Genomic DNA, 12,974 nt, shown 5'->3' with positions numbered 1-12,974 from the left:
ATTTAAAATCCTAATGAATTAATAAACAAATGTAGTATGTGTGGAAAAGGAGAGAACAGAAGAGGAAAAAAGGCAGAAAGAGATAGCAAGGAAACAAAGTTGGACAAAAGAAAGAAAGACATTTTTATAAGTTTCAGACATTTTCCTAGCTGTAATGGGAGGACATGGAGGTGTTTCTAATTTGCATATTCATGTTCGTTGATGCATATTCATACACTCTGGCATTTTTAATGAAAGTGAAGTTGTAAAATTGTTCTTGGGCCATTTTTAGTAGTTTCTTGGGCATTAAAAACAAACAATTTATTATTAACATAGATTACTTTAATGGTTTAAAATTAAATGTTAAGGATAACTTTACAAGCCTAATGAATTAATAAACAAATGCAGAGTGTGTGAAAAAGGAAACCAGAGAAGACGGCAGAAGGAGATACGAAAGAAAGAAAGAAAGAAAGAAAGAAAGAAAGAAAGAAAGAAAGAAAGAAAGAAAGAAAGAAAGAAAGAAAGAAAGAAAGAAAGAAAGAAAGAAAGAAAGAAAGAAAGAAAGAAAGAAAGAAAGAAAGAAAGAAAGAAAGAAAGAAAGAAAGAAAGAAAGAAAAGAAAGAAAGAAAGAAAGAAAGAAAGAAAGAAAGAACATATGTAAGGGCAGATGAGAGAGAGAGAGAGAGAGAGAGAGAGAGAGAGAGAGAGAGAGAGGGGAAAATATACAAGGGTAGAATAAAAAAGAAAGAAAGAAAGAAAGAAAGAAAGAAAGAAAGAAAGAAAGAAAATATGTAAGGGCAGATGAGAGAGAGAGAGAGAGAGAGAGAGAGGAAAATATACAAGGGTAGAATAAAAAGAAAGAAAGAAAGAAAGAAAGAAAGAAAGAAAGAAAGAAAGAAAGAAAGAAAGAAAGAAAGAAAGAAAGAAAGAAAGAAAGAAAGAAAGAAAGAAAGAAAGAAAGAAAGAAAGGCTACAGGAAAATATGTAAGGGCAGATGAGAGAGTGGAAAATATACAAGGGTAGAATAAGAAAGAAAGAAAGAAAGAAAGAAAGAAAGAAAGAAAGAAAGAAAGAAAGAAAGGCTACAGGAAAATATGTAAGGGCAGATGAGAGAGTGGAAAATATACAAGGGTAGAATAAGAAAGAAAGAAAGAAAGAAAGAAAGAAAGAAAGAAAGAAAGAAAGAAAGAAAGAAAGAAAGAAAGAAAGAAAGAAAGCTACAAGAACATATGTAAGGGCAGATTAAAAAGAGAGAGAGAGAGAGGAAAATATACAAGGGTAGAATAAAAAAGAAAGAAAGAAAGAAAGAAAGAAAGAAAGAAAGAAAAGAAAGAAAGAAAGAAAGAAAGAAAGAAAGAAAGAACATATGTAAGGGCAGATGAGAGAGAGAGAGAGAGAGAGAGAGAGAGAGAGAGAGAGAGGAAAAATATACAAGGGTAGAATAAAAAAGAAAGAAAGAAAGAACATATGTAAGGGCAGATGAGAGAGAGAGAGAGAGAGAGAGAGAGAGAGAGAGAGAGAGACAGGACAGAGAGAGAGAGAGAGAGAGAGACAGAGAGAGAGGAAAATATACAAGGGTAGAATAAAAAGAAAGAAAGAAAGAAAGAAAGAAAGAAAGAAAGAAAGAAAGAAAGAACATATGTAAGGGCAGATGAGAGAGAGAGAGAGAGAGAGAGAGAGAGAGAGAGAGGAAAATATACAAGGGTAGAATAAAAAGAAAGAAAGAAAGAAAGAAAGAAAGAAAGAAAATATGTAAGGGCAGATGAGAGAGAGAGAGAGAGAGAGAGAGAGAGAGAGAGAGAGAGAGAGAGGGGAAAATATACAAGGGTAGAATAAAAAAGAAAGAAAGAAAGAAAGAAAGAAAGAAAGGCTACAGGAAAATATGTAAGGGCAGATGAGAGAGTGGAAAATATACAAGGGTAGAATAAGAAAGAAAGAAAGAAAGAAAGAAAGAAAGAAAGAAAGAAAGAAAGAAAGAAAGAAAGCTACAAGAACATATGTAAGGGCAGATTAAAAAGAGAGAGAGAGAGAGAGAGAGAGAGAGAGAGAGAGAGAGAGAGAGAGAGAGAGATATACAAGAGTAGAATAAGAGTATAGAAAGAAAGAAAGAAAGAAAGAAAGAAAGAAGAAAGAAAGAAAGAAAGAAAGAAAAGAAAGAAAGAAAGAACGAACATATGTAAGGGCAGATGAGAGAGAGAGAAAGAGGGAGGAAAATATACAAGGGTAGAATAAAATGAAAGAAAGAAAGCTACAAGAACATATATAAGGGCAGAATAAAAATCTGAGAGCGAGAGCTATTGGAAATTATGTAAGGGCATAATAAAAATGAGAGAGAAAGAAAGAAAGAAAAAGAAAGGCAGGCTGAGATTGCGATGCGAGAAGAGGAATCGGGCAGTGCGTGTGTGTGTGTGTCTGTGTGTGTGTGTGTGTGTAGCAGCAGTAATTGCCACGCTGTTGGCAGTGTGTGTAGGGAGCGTGATGGCTCTGCTGCGCTGCGAGGCCGAGCCGCGGCCCCTGCGCTGCACCGGAGGCCAAACTCAACACTGAGCCTGTCAGCCACTGCGGCCTGCCTGCTCCTACAGGTTGAGAGGAAGAGCGGCCCCTTTCCCTGACCTGCCCCGTGGCCACGGCCCTCACGCCCCGCCTGTCACACCCCACCGTATGTCACCTACCACACTGGCATCAATTACCATAAAATAAACGCTCCTCCACTCCTCAGCGCAACAGCACGCAACCTGGGATACACAGCGGACAGACGGGAGGGAATACTTCACTTTACTTTCTCACTTTACAGCAACATTTCAGCCGTCTGACAGCTGCTCAGGGAAAGTTGAACATTCTCACAGTGACTGGGGTTTAGTGAGAGCGAAGTGCAAACCAGAAGTGTGGGACCGAGTTCCAGTTTTCTGTACTTCTATTCAAAACAGAGCTTCCTCTCACAGCGAGGGGGTTCTCATCGGCTGAATGGAGTCCACTTACTGCCCCTAGTGGACATCAAGTGCACCTGTACTTGGAGAAAAATAAAGATTTACACAAAAGAGTCAAGGAAGAGTGTTAAAATATTGTATATCACTTTGTTTTTTTATGTTTATGTTATTTAACTGTAGAATAATGTAGCGGTATTTCCTAAAGGTCACTGGCTTGCTGTATAATTCTACAGAGAGATATCCTACCTGTGTCTTCATGTACTATAAACACAATTCGGTAATATTTTATTTCACGTTTATAGATATGTACATAGTAACTATCACCACCTTTATTTACATACCCTCACCAACCACTTTATTAGGGACACCGGTACACCTGCACGTTCACGCATCGGTCAATGAAAAGAAGAAAAAAAGTGTCATGCAGGTATATGCAGGTACAGGTCACGAGCTTCAGTTAATGTCTCATCTCATCTCATTATCTCTAGCCGCTTTATCCTGTTCTACAGGGTCGCAGGCAAGCTGGAGCCTATCCCAGCTGACTACGGGCGAAAGGCGGGGTACACCCTGGACAAGTCGCCAGGTCATCACAGGGCTGACACATAGACACAGACAACCATTCACACTCACATTCGCACCTACGGTCAATTTAGGTGGTGTTTACATTAGACCATATCAGCAGATCATCAGATTAACGTTTTTAAAACGATTCGCGTGCACACAGCAACGCCAATACACAGATACGCCCGGCTCCGCAGGCATCCTGCGCTCCAAATCACTCCGCCCTGAACAGCGAGTGCCCTCTGGAGGGTGCGCAGTCCGGCCCTGCACAGCTCACAGAGCGCGCGAGTGAAGCGCACGAGCAGTGATTCGGGACAAATAGCAGGAAGTGAAAGTCCGCGCCGTTTTTCAGCAGTCGCGTCACATGACCAACGTGGCATGACCAACGCCAGCTAATCAGGAAGGTGATGTCACAGTGACGTTGTCCAATAACGACGTCAGCTAGAGCTCAGCACAGCGTATCCTCGTTCCTCAATGTTTACACAGCACCGGATCAGATACGTAATGGATTGAATACGTGGGCCCTGGCGGATTCAAGTTGTCCCGCCTGTGGAGTCGTTTCCCGGCGTTTTAATGTGAACGGACAGTGCATCCGCGACGAAAACAAGACGGATATGGTCTAATGTAAAACACCACCTTAGAGTCACCAGTTAACCTAACCTGCATGTCTTTGGACTGTGGGGGAAACCGGAGCACCCGGAGGAAACCCACGCGGACACGGGGAGAACATGCAAACTCCGCACAGAAAGGCCCTCGCCGGCCACGGGGCTCGAACCCAGACCTTCTTGCTGTGAGGCGACAGCGCTAACCACTACACCACCGTGCCGCCCTGAGAGGGAGTTCTGCCAAAAAAAAAAAAGCTTTGCTGATGAGAAGGTTAGAGGAAAATGACCAAACAAGAAGGCCAGTCTTTCCGAGGGTGATCAGGTTGCATCCCAGTCAGCCAGGAATCTGCAGTTACTGAGGACTGATAAAGACTGGAGAAACATCACCTGATCATTTTCAAATTTTCAGTAAACTCTAGACAGAGTGTTATGCGTGAAAATCTCAGGAACGCAACCATTTCTGAAACACTCACACCAGCCAGTCTGGCAAAGTTAAAGTCACTGTGATCACACTGTCCACTGGTTTTGATTACCTCGCCTGCGACGGAGTCAGCAGGGCAAACTATTGTAATCAGTGCGGTTTGTTTGTGTGTCTGTTAACAACCTAGTGTCAGACAGTTGCACCGATTGACTTCAGATTTTCAGGGTAGGTGGCAATGGTTCATAGATTACCTGATTACCCCCAAAATTTAAATCGGGTCAAGGTGAAGGTCACCGGAAAGGTCAACCTTTCGGTCAAAATAACATTTTCTATTATAACTCAAAAACGGTTGCCGACAGACAGATGTTTACTATGATGAGTGTATAGGAACTCCCATATGGCTTTTCATTTGACACTGTGATCTTTGACCTTGAGTGACCCTGAAAGTTCAAACTCAAGGTCATGGATTTTCAGAGGGCTGTAACTTGAAAAAACAGTTGATGGTAGACAGATATTTACCATTATCAATTTATAGAAAGTGCCATATGGGCTTTCATTTGGCACCACGGTCTTTGACCTTGAGTGACCCTGAAAGTTCAAACTTAAGGTCATGGATTTTCAGAGGGCTGTAACTTGAAAAAACAGTTGATGGTAGACAGATATTTACCATTATCAATTTATAGAAAGTGCCATATGGGCTTTCATTTGGCACCACGGTCTTTGACCTTGAGTGACCCTGAAAGTTCAAACTCAAGGTCATGGATTTTCAGAGGGCTGTAACTTGAAAACGGTCGATGGTAGACATTTACCATTATCAATATATAGGAAGTGCCATATGGGCTTTCATTTGGTGCCATGGTCTTTGACCTTGAAAGATCAAACTCAAGGTCATGGGTTTTCAAAGGGTTATAACTTTAAAATGGTTCATAATAGACAGATGTTTACCATTATCAACATATAAGAAGTCCCATATGGGCTTTCAGTTGCCGCCATGACCTTTGACCTTGAACGACCTTGAAATGTCAAACACAAGGTCATGGATTTTCATAGGACTATAACCTATGATAATGGTAATATTTCTCAATCATCAGCTTATCAACGTGCAGGTGTACAGTTGATCCTATTAAAGTGGCCAGTGAGTGAGTGTACATGTCTATCCTTATACTTCAACTTTCATGCAAAACCCAGTAAAAATTGGCTTTAAAAAGAAAAAAAACAAAACAAAACTGCCTTTCCGATATGTTCCTTCGCACTCCGTTTTGACAACCGACTTCTGATGCAAATAAACATCACACTTCCACCTGGTTCTGAGCACCGCTTCTCCCACACAAGAGCGTGCTCGTCAACCCAAAACGGAGGACTTAAAAGAGGCAATTAAGCGATATCACAAACAGCTCGTTTAGCAGACCGCGGCACAGATGAATCAAAGGCTAAACAAACCCCACTGGGCCTTCGAGACAAAAACAACGAAAAGAAAAAAAGAAGAGCCCGTTGCTGTGACATTTTGTTCCTCTCACCTCAACGCACGCCAGTCACAATGGACTGCTTTGTGCAGGTTCTAGGCTCTGATCACCATGGCGATGGCTCTGTGCCACCCGGCTCGTCCCCTGGGGGGGGGGGGGGACGGGGGGGACGGCTGCACGTTGCCATCCAGACTTGAGCCAGGAAATACAACAAGGGAAAAAGAGATGCTCCTACAGGTGATGTAATCTCACCAACCTGCACAAGTCCCTCAGGCTCATCTCGAAAGCTTTCTCAACTCTTTCCATCCGAAAGCCGGAAAAATAACAGCGCTACGAACACCGGGATGGATCTGCGTTTCACTTATAACCTCCGAAAGGGCAGAAAATAGAACAACCAGCCTATGCTGAAGGCTCCAAACATCTGTTTGGGTGTAAATCATCTTGACATTGACACACAGACGCAGACACGGCACGACTATGAACCAGACAAAGGGCAGCGCCTTTTCTGAGATCTGCCATGGTTGCGCATTTCATCATTGGTTGCGCGGTGCATAATTGTGTATTATTCAGATGTGGACTGATTAGAAATGCAGCAGAGTGTGCACTACAGCACTATACACTTCTCAAACGCCGGCCGCCTTAAAACACTAAATCAGCCGAGCTTCTAAAATGCACAGACTATGAAAAATAGGAATATAACACAGAGTATAAAGTGTAACCTGCCACGGCGTGAGAGTAATGTAGTGTATGAGAGGAAAATAAACTTTTCTCAAGGGGGGGTGGGGGGGAGAGAACACAACACACAGACAGACACAAACATCAGTAATACAAATATGCCACTGTAAATGATTTGTTGTTGTATGTGTGTCCGTGTGCTCTAAATCCCTCTCAACTAGTCAACCACCTCAGCGTGATAATTCACCAAAATCACTCGTAAGCTAAACACAGCTTTGCTCGTGCAATCACTTAATCTTCTCACAATTGTAATAAATACCTGGCAGTCTAAACAACTGCGCACCCCAGTACCTGTTTACTCTTCACTCTTGCTCTGCTATCTCACACACCACACACACCTAGTCCATGATTTATATTGCAGCAGAAGAAGAAGAAAAAAAAATCATCATCATCATCATCATCATCATCATCATCATCTATTCCAAGGATGGGGGTTTGGAAATCACCTCCCTGATATTTTCCGGTTGAGACTGCAGGTTGCAATCGGAGGGTGCGCTCAATATTTTACAGCCTGCTTAATTTTCTGTCACTGCAGATTTACACAAATCTCCGCTTCATTATGGACGCCGGAGTTTCTACAAATTCCCTGCACAGGAGAACGGCGCATGTGTTCGTGTCCCTGCTAACCTTGGCCAGTGTTAGGATTACCTTGCATTTACACTCAGTGCTCCTTCTTTCCTTAAGACTTATTAAGAATGATAATGAGCTCGGAAAGGGGCAGCATGTCCCTTTCTCTGTCTTGTTAGCCTGGTCTCCTTTTCTCTCCTCTCCTCCCTCCCATCATGTCTCACTCTCTTTCTATCGCTCCCTCCTTCCACAGTCCCCCCCCCCACCACCACCACCACTTTCTCTCTCTGTCTCTCTCTCTCTCGTTCCTATTGAAAGGGCCTTGAACAAATTACCAAAATAGCCATTTTTATCTATGAAGTGAAGGCTTAAATCGATACTTATTTCATGCCTTCAAAATCGACCCTATATTACTGTTGTCGCCGTGATTTGTTTATTTTGCTCAAGAGTCCCCGTCACTGCCTTTCAGTCGAGGGGAAGAGCTCGGGACGCAATTCACCTTGAACCTCAATTATATTGGATTTCTCCACTGCTTGATCAAGCATGCAAAGAGGACATTTCCCCTGCACTAAAACAAAAATAATAACGATGATTAAACAAACATGAGGCCCGCTGTGCTCCTCCGTCAAGAGCAGTAGATTTTACACGACCCACAATGGTGTGAATACAGATACCAAATCATTACATTGTGCAGTTTACAAAGTGGAAGGTATGAAAAAGCAATTACACTGCATCTTGACTTATGTCAGGTATAGAGTGAAATTACGAGTGGATATTCCAGCGCGAGGGCCGAAGGTCAGATAAAAAGGACAAAAAAAAAAACCTCTCAAGCCATGAAAGCTGACTACCAGAGCGGAAAAAGATGTATATAATGTATATTGACAAGCTACAAAAGTATTATTTAATCTGTGACTCGATACAGATTTCATAAAACTGGACACGATACCCGAGATGTCAGACATTCTCAGAGTATTACCGAGTGTATAACATTATCAGGTTCTTGTGTTAGATTCCCAAACTATCCAGTAATGCCTACATGACAGATATACTGTAAGTAACTCAGATTAAAATATGAAAGATGTTAATATGTAAATAAACAAATATTAGAAAAAAAAATATTAATCACTTCAGCAAATTCCATCATAAAGTGTTATAAAACTTGTGTATGGAAAACATTTCTGACACGTTTTCATCAGTTATGGAGACATTTATTGTTTACATCGAATGTGTGTATGAGAGATAAATCATATACAATCGAACGTCTATGTTTATATATAAATAAAATATATTCACAGTTTGCTTCCAGATGTCATTTATATGCAATTTCATAACTGACAGCAAGACCCTGTATCCTCCTGATTCAGGTACAAAAGGAGGGAGAGGGACAGGAGAAGAGGGGAGGAAGTGTCACATGAAGAAAATAAGTGACAGATGGGCATGACAGTGCTTCATCAACACGGAGACAGCTGAGCACCTGTACAAGTGCTCGGGCCAGTGTGAGATGGCTGGCTGTCCAGATGGAAGCACACCTTCAGACACGAGCCACATGCCGCTACATTCCACAGCCACCACTGCTGCACGAACGCCACAAGTCACACACTAATCAACTGTTACATACTGCCTGTCGATAATCACCCGGCGAAAGGCAACGCTGCGATTACTCAGTGGCTGAATTTCACTAATAGACCTGAATTCTTTCCAAACACTTGTTTTCGTCCTAATGCCTGTGTAGAATCTGTGCTTTATGACACTGTGAAGGAAAAGCAGCCCAGATGCATGAGAACAGTATACACACACACACACACACACACAGAGTGCTGTTTCTCTTTCACTTTGCAAAATGCACACTTAAAATTAAAACATCTAAAATTAGACCTATTGCTAATAATGTGCAAAATACATTTAAGCAAAAACAATTAAAAATATTTATCCATGATTGAAAATATGATTTGTCTTTACCTTCACCTTGACACCACAGGCATTTTAAATATGAGATGGCTTTCCCCGAATGATTGGTTTAACTGAAGGCAGAGAGAGAGAGAGAGAGAGAGAGAGAGAGAGAGAGAGAGAGAGAGAGAGAGAGAGAGTGTAATTAATTACTTATGTGAGCCATTGCATGAGAAAGACAATAAACCTGCCTGGTCGCCATGGATATGACATATTTGCTCTGAAAACAACACAATAATTAGCAAAGAAGAAAGATCCGGCGAGAATAAGCACACCCCAGGGTTTAAAGAGCCCGTGATCTTTTCTGACTCTTTGTTATCTTCATTCAACTTGTGGCAGATTCTGCAGACAGTAAAACATACGTAATGCTTGATCATATTTACCAAGCACTTGTGGTATAAATATCGGTTATATATTAAAGGGTTATGTAAGGTTATGAGAACGCACAGTGCACAAAACAGCCACAACAACTCAATAATTGGTTGTTTATTTACATGCAGGTTCTTTTCTCTTGCTCGGAGCACATGAGTATGTGAATAAAATGTACAGGAGGAAATAAATGAAGTAAAGAAGGAGCAGCAGAGGAGCAGTAAATAAGTGAATGGAATATTGCATAGTAAAACAAACAAACAGTGTCTGAGCAGTAAATCAGGAAATGCATTATAGTTACCAAAGAAACAAACATGAATTTGCAGTCGATATAGATAGATAGATAGATAGATAGATAGATAGATAGATAGATAGATAGATAGATAGATAGATAGGTGGCATGTGGAAGCCATCATTCATGCATCTATGTATGCATTTAATGCATCATTTGCTTTATCATGGACAGTTTTATGTATGTGTATAATGCACACACATATATACATATACACACACACACACACATTATATATATATATATATATATATATATATATATATATATATATACACACACACAAACACACACTACCGTTCAAAAGTTTGGGGTCACCCAGACAATTTTGTGTTTTCCATGAAAAGTCACACTTTTATTTCCCACCATAAGTTGTTAAATGAATAGAAAATATAGTCAAGACATTTTTCTGGCCATTTTGAGCATTTAATCGACCCCACAAATGTGATGCTCCAGAAACTCAATCTGCTCAAAGGAAGGTCAGTTTTATAGCTTCTCTAAAGAGCTCAACTGTTTTCAGCTGTGCTAACATGATTGTACAAGGGTTTTCTAATCATCCATTAGCCTTCTGAGGCAATGAGCAAACACATTGTACCATTAGAACACTGGAGTGAGAGTTGCTGGAAATGGGCCTCTATACACCTATGGAGATATTGCACCAAAAACCACACATTTGCAGCTAGAATAGTCATTTACCACATTAGCAATGTATAGAGTGGATTTCTGATTAGTTTAAAGTGATCTTCATTGAAAAGAACAGTGCTTTTCTTTCAAAAAGGACATTTCAAAGTGACCCAAAACTTTTATAAGCTCTTTTAGGCTGAACATCACAATTTTTTTTTTATGCTGAGAAATGTAAATTAATTCGATCACTGTGCTAAAGGAAGTGTGTGTGTGTGTGTGTGTGTGTGAACAGCCTAGTACACTAACTTTAGTAACCTCAGCTGGAGCACTAGGCTAATCGGACCGTGCGTCCTGTGCGGTTCGAGGCGCGCGCGCGCTCTGTATCCGCCCGCACGCGCAAACTCGACCGGAACAAAATGCAAAAGTAACAAAAAGTGCGACCTCGTGTCCATTCAGCTCGCGCTACTAAAGAGCGCAAATATCGCGATATTAAACGCGGTTCATCCTAAACAACCGCTACAAAGTGTCACGAGCCCTCAGCTGTCACCGCGCGCGCGCGCTGGGATCCGAACTCCATCCATTCATCCCGGTGTTGTTTATCCCGCGCGCGCGCGCAGTGTCGGGCTGAACCGTCTGTCTCGCGCGAGCAGTCTGTCATAGAAACCGCAATCACATCCTGGACACGGTTAGAAGCTTTTTTTTTTTTTTTTTAACAAGAACTGATTTGGCGGCGCACAAGACAGACAGACAGAGTTTCACCTTTTTATTTATTTATTTGTTTATTTATTTAAAATTGCATGCAAAACTTCTTTCCCCACTCACTTTTCACTTCGGGCTGGATCACCTGCTGTTCCGTCAAAACAAGTCGGAAAGTCTCGGATTCGAGTTCAGGAATGAAAACCACTGCTATAGAAAACATCCGAAAATAAAATAGCCTCGGGGAAAGCGCTCCTGGGGAGGGGGAAGAGGTGGAGGAGGAGGAGGGAGGAGGGGATGTATTATGTGTAAGGGAAAGAAACGCATATCCTACTACAAGTGAAGAAGGGAATGGGTGTAACGCGGTGCACAAGTTTCACAAGGCACGTGTGAAGTCGGTTTAGCCGCGGAAGCTCACTTTCTATCCATAAATTTGTGCAAAACCATTTGTGCACCAGGTTGAGCAATGCATGCAGATCATAGTCTATAAGCTGATCATGAGAAACGGTGCTTGAACGGGGATTTAAAGGCGTGCACAGTTTTAACTTCCAGCTCCAAAAAAAAAAAGCCGACAGGTTCAGAGCGACTTCTGTATATAAGAGAGAGAGGTTCAGCTATAATAATAATAATAATAATAGAGTGCTGGTTCTGCGTGTGAACGCATTTAAAACACATTCAAGCGCACTAAATAACAACATGCACATGTCTTGCACTGAAGCACATGAACACCTGGTGATATTATTCAAGTTCACAGATCTCGACTACTTTTTTTTTTTTTTTTTAGCGAGAAGAAGAAGTGATCAGAACTGTTAGTCGATGGTCTTACCTGTGGACAACACTTCGCTCAGGCTTTCCTTGACTTTCCAACTTAGGAGAAATGTTGTGATGGGGAGAAAAAAAAGAAGAAGAGGAGCTGGACGCCAAGAGAGCATGCGTGATCAAAGTTGCTTCATTTTTTTTTTCTTCTTGTGTTGTGTTATTATAGCATTTTCCTATTTCTAGCAGAGGGCGAGCGGGCCGGAAGATGTGCCCTGGAGTGAGATCTGGGAAGCGGAGTCATTAATTGAATTTCACAGCCAGGAGCTGTGAGGCGGAAAAGCCGGAGCGGATTCATGTGCACTGACCCGGGGCCTTAACCTGGATGTGAAGGGTGTGTCCTAAATATCAACAGCTACGTTTACATGCAGAATAAAAATCCGTTAATAATCCGATTCAAGCTTGATATGAAATTTCTTCATGCAAACAGATCAATTATAGCAGACATGGATAAAGTACCCAACTTCATTACTTAAGTCAAAGTACTGAAAATGTTACTCCGATAGAAGTGAAAGTTCTCCGGCATGGCCCTAGCCAGTTATGAGGCCACCACGGTCCGGACCTCGGTCATTTTTAAGAGCTGAAAATACATTTGTACGCTAAATATTCAACTGGATTAAAAAATAATAATAATAACAACGTTAGAACATCGGGGGGCGGCACGGTGGTGTAGTGGTTAGCGCTGTCGCCTCACAGCAAGAAGGTCCGGGTTCGAGCCCCGTGGCCGGCGAGGGCCTTTCTGTGCAGAGTTTGCATGTTCTCCCTGTGTCTGCGTGGGTTTCCTCCAGGTGCTCTGGTTTCCCCCACAGTCCAAAGACATGCAGGTTAGGTTAACTGGTGACTCTAAATTGACCGTAGGTGTGAATGTGAGTGTGAATGGTTGTCTGTGTCTATGTGTCAGCCCTGTGATGACCTGGCGACTTGTCCAGGGTGTACCCCGCCTTTCGCCCGTAGTCAGCTGGGATAGGCTCC

The 12,974-nt window shown here is 41.8% G+C and overlaps 1 long non-coding RNA gene across 1 annotated transcript in view; it reads right to left on the bottom strand.

Annotated features, from left to right (window-relative positions):
- LOC132897081 (uncharacterized) overlaps positions 1–12,130 on the bottom strand; it is a 105,279-nt gene extending 93,149 nt beyond the window's left edge. The window contains exons 1-2 of the long non-coding RNA XR_009656235.1: positions 12,013–12,130; positions 9,218–9,279 (exon numbers count right to left, since the gene is read on the bottom strand). This is a non-coding gene — a long non-coding RNA (uncharacterized LOC132897081). The remainder of the gene's footprint in view (positions 1–9,217; positions 9,280–12,012) is intronic.
- Positions 12,131–12,974: the final 844 nt, after the last annotated feature.

Source organism: Neoarius graeffei, chromosome 13, assembly GCF_027579695.1.
Source record: "Neoarius graeffei isolate fNeoGra1 chromosome 13, fNeoGra1.pri, whole genome shotgun sequence".
Taxonomy (NCBI): domain Eukaryota; kingdom Metazoa; phylum Chordata; class Actinopteri; order Siluriformes; family Ariidae; genus Neoarius; species Neoarius graeffei.
Note: the sequence above shows the minus strand (reverse complement) of the source record. Positions and strands in the feature narration are given on the sequence as shown.